At 37.9% G+C, this 4,747-nt stretch overlaps 1 pseudogene; it reads right to left on the bottom strand.

Annotated features, from left to right (window-relative positions):
- Positions 1-3,611: 3,611 nt before the first annotated feature.
- Positions 3,612-4,375, bottom strand: LOC149210279 (WUSCHEL-related homeobox 8-like; annotated as a pseudogene).
- Positions 4,376-4,747: the final 372 nt, after the last annotated feature.

Raw genomic sequence — 4,747 nt, forward strand, 5'->3', positions numbered from 1 at the left:
GTGCAGTCCTTTATCAGTACGCAGGCTACAACCTGCAGAGGGCTACAACCTGCAGAGGGCTACAACCCTCTCTCGTTTTCCAACTACTTCTGGAAGGGAGCTACAACCCCCTCAGCTCTTGTACTAGCCGATCCATTTACTAGTACGTAGGTGCTGACCCTACAGAAGGCTACAACCTTCTTTCCTACAGGGACCACGTTTCATCAATTTTCAAACTAGATCCATGAGTACAAAACAAACACTACTGCAATACAATCATCAACTTATACTTGCATCATAATTCTCTAAATCACGCAATACTGAATCACTGAAACCCTGTCATCAAGAACACAGAACACAAACCAGAGCCCAGAACTCTGCAACAACCACCAGAATCAACAGCAACCTGAAATATCAAATCTTATTATGCATACGCTACTTTGCTATACCAAAACCGCGTGTATACGCACTTTCTCCAAAGGCAACCCGCGTGCAGATCTAGAAATAATTACTTATACCTTCGCTGTCAGATCCAACCCTTGCCAAGCGTCCCGACCAAATAACCAGCAATACCAGATCTTCTCACTTCATCAGACACACATTGCTTTCTCCAATTTGCCTAATGATCTTCTCCTTATATAGCCTTAGGCACTTCACAATACCACGGACCAAAACCATAGTAACACAATAACATCAACTTCAAAACTAGGGATCGACACGCCCGTCGAGACACCATGGTCCAAAACCATAGGCACAACTTCCAAGGACTAACTGCCACGGACCAAAGGTACTTTTCACATGTACGCGCTTTTACTGAAGCCAACCTGCGTGTACACGCTAGTTTTCCTTGATGAACCTGCGTATATCTCTTTCTTGTCCTGCTGTACTGAGATCTGTCCTCTGATCAAATTGCCATCACTTGTACCTGTCTCTGAGTGAGTTGCCATCAAGGACAACACTTGTATCATAATGCCAACAATGACATGTTGTAGGGCTGACGTCACCACGATGACAGGGCAATTCGAGCCAATTACAGGTTGACACATGGCAGGATGACGTCAACAAAGTGACATGGCGATATGAATCAATGACATAGTGCCACGTGGTAGAGTGATGTCATCACGAAGTCAGTAGGGTTGGCGGTTGGTTAAGTGAGGCGACAATTTGCACCAATGGCAGTCATTGGAATATGGCCATCGGTAGTGACAAATTTGTTGGCTCTTTAAAATGTCCAATGAACCTCAGGAATTGACGGGCATTTTTTAATGACTATGTCTTAAAAAATAAAAATATATGGTTGGGTTGATTGGCCAGCAATTAAGCCTGATCAACCGAGCCACATAATATATATCATATATATGGAAATTGTTTTTAACGGTTGCCATAAATCGAGGGACTGATGGGTGTTGAACCTATGTCGGCAGCGGCCCCATAACCGTCGGACACCGAAAAAACACAACCACCAACATTTAAAAATAATGCGCCAATTATATATAGGGTGTCGGTGGGGTTGGAACCCCCGACCACCCAGATATTATTCAGAGCACCAATAAACTCGCCCAACATCTCCATTGGGATATTCACTCGTGTAAAAGCGATTTAAACTCCAACCTTTTGTCATTTTCCAAGGAGGGAAGGCTGAGCAGAATCAAGAGGTACCAAGTGCATGAGGAGGAACAACATCTCCGAAACCTCGAGCCAAAACTACACCCTGCCTGGCACGATTTTTGAGAAATATTCCTAGCAATATTTGGAGAATCTTTTTGCAGATAATCTTTTAGGGAATATAAAAGATTTCTTAGAACCGCAGAATTCACCTGCTCAGAACAGGGTCAAGTTTATAGTCATTTGACACAATTTCACACCACGAATTCAACGGTGTTGTCCATTTTTGCAGTAGAGCTTTGAATTTTTAGACCATTCTGGAAAGTGGAGGTATAAGGTGTGATTTTGTAATTGATTGTAATTTGATTTCGCTGCAAATTAATGAAATAGGTCTCCCCACATTGAGTAGGGCCGGAGACTTAGCCCACACTGGGTGAACTCTGTAATCAAGTTGTTTTTGTGCCTTTGATCTCATGGTTGTTGTTGAATTCTGCTTCTTTTATGTGTTTATGTCATTGGGTTACATGCTCTTTTATATGCAATTATGTATGCATCCTTGAAGAAAAATATTTGGATCATAGGGGGTGGGAGGGAGTGTTACAAAAATGTTGGAAACTAAGAAATTAATGAGAAGGGAGTGAATCAATAATTGTGTATTTTTAATAATGAAAAATTTTAACAATTTTAACTATATTTTATCTTCTTTAACAATTAATAGAGTTATATGGGTGTTCAACAATTAAAAATGGATTCAAAGACACTAGATATAAGTGGAAACCCATAAATGGAGAAAACCACAATTTTCTGTTGTGATGTAAATACAAGCACCCACTCCCTTTTTACATCAATTTTTGTAGGCGCTTACCTACAAGACACTTCAACCTCTCTTATATTTGGTAGGCTACAACTTATTGGAAGCACACACTCCCACTTTTTACAGGACCCATTATGTTCTTTCTCAGGCTACTACCTGAAAGGAGACACCAATCTCCTAATAGATTAAAATTTATTTTGTTGCCTTACCTGGTCTTTAAATTATTAATTCTTCCTTCTTTTTGTTCTATACTCTATCTCTTCTCCTTTTCAACTGCTTATCTCCTCTACTCCTTTATCTCAATTCTATTTTTCATTTCAACTTCTCTTTCTCTCTGTATTTTTCTTTCTTACCAGGAAAATATCAAATCAAGTCTCTCAATTATTCAATCAACTAGCTATTATGCATTCCAAATATCCATCTTTATATAACTTCTTGCCTCTTTGTATTCTAACACAAGATTTGAAATTAACTCACTCTCTTTGTATTCTAGTGTTGTCTCTTTGCATTCCACCCATTTGTTTTTCATTCTTCCAAATTTTAAAGATCAAAACAAAACAAATGGACCTTGAAATATTAAAATAAAGACTAACATAAGCCAACTCCAATGAGTGCATAAACCATGTGCATCTAGAGGTAATTGATTTTATAGGCTAGAATAGTATCATCACATAATAGGTACAAAAACCCTTATCTAAGACATTAGGGTCCATATTATCAAGTAACCTTGTATTCTAGATCTACTCTTATTCCCTATAACTATATCTATTACCTCAATTTGCATCCATTTTTTTGATTGATGTTGTAGAATAGTATACCAGTCCTGTAGGCAACCTGTAATGTTTGCAATTCTATCTGCTAAGCCAATCACAAAGTCTTCCAAAATATCAACCACATGCCTTGCAAGAAGATCATAAGAATATTAGTTCCCAATTCTTTTTGTTCCATAGCTTAAGAAGTACAAAAAATCTACATTTCTAAAAAGTTCATCTGTAATGAGAAGTGTTTGAATGGCCAATTGCTCATTAGCTACCTCAACATGCATGAGTTGGATCATTTGACATCATCTCTTGAAAATATTTGAGTGCTTTTACATCCTGGTGTGCCTTGGTGTCTTTTATCAAATACATCACATTAGGATCACTAAGAACCTCTCTAAGATTATGCTTGTATCCAGAAGAAGCATGTGCAAGAACAATCTGAGACATGTTCTCTATAATGGATCTATAGGTTTAACTTCATGCATACATTCAATGAAATCATGTTCAACATTGCCACTCACACCAAGCACAATGGTACCCAACAATGAATGATGCCTCATTTCATCTTCACATGGTAATAAAGATGGGGTATCATTATCTTGGATTCTAAATTATTTTTGGTCAGTAGTATAGGTCTTGTGTTGAACCACTTCATCACTTTTATGAGCATGTGGAGAGTGTCCTGATTTTGGATTTTCTGCATTTGAATCACGTTGAGGTTTAAATATTTTTTTCTCCAGTGTATTCATTATCGGTCTCATTATAAGATTTGTCTCCCCTCTATGAAGGTAATTGTTTTATTTTTGTATGAGCTTTACAATTTCAGAACCAATTATAAACATTGGTCTCAGAGATTTGACCATGATAACTCCATTTTCTGCTTACTTGGTCTGGCATGGCCTTGCTCAAATAAACTTTTCAATATTTGAAGTTGAGTCTGGCTTGGTGTCCAACATTGTCTAGTAGATGTTCTAATCAATGGATTTCCTTGAGCTACATCATAAAGCATGTTGTTTCCCATAAGAAGAGTATCCATTGAAGAAGGTTGTTGCTATGGCATGGCTTGATGAATTTCTAACAACTAACTACAAATTTTTGAACAAACGAAAATTTGCTCGCGCAAGGTGTCCATTTTCTCATCCATCGTGACCTGATTATTATGCAAAGCCAAAAAATTGGGGTTGGCCATGGTGGATTCATGTGTGACGGAAGGCATGTGACCAAGGAGCTAAAACTCTCTGAAGTTAGATGAAACAAAAGTTTCTAAAACACTCGTGAATATAATACTTTTATTATGAACTACCTTTGTCCTAATTATCAAACATCAAGCTCTCTGGACCAACTACTTGTGTATAGGGAAATAGTTTGATTAGAACTTTGACAAATGATTCAAATTACTTCCTAATGACTCGAGCGTAAATGGAGTAACACACAACCACCTTAATCCTTTGATCCTCAAAACTCATTTGCTCGATCTGTGTCAAAACACCTAGATGTATGATAACCTAGAAACACCTGATTTGGAATTGAACTCAACTAGCAGGAATTAAACCATGAGAGCATGAAACCTTCAGTTGACATAGGAAAA

This window comes from Pinus tabuliformis, chromosome 1_2, assembly GCF_031772625.1.
Source record: "Pinus tabuliformis cultivar Carrire ecotype Pingquan chromosome 1_2, CPIR1, whole genome shotgun sequence".
Classification (NCBI taxonomy): domain Eukaryota; kingdom Viridiplantae; phylum Streptophyta; class Pinopsida; order Pinales; family Pinaceae; genus Pinus; species Pinus tabuliformis.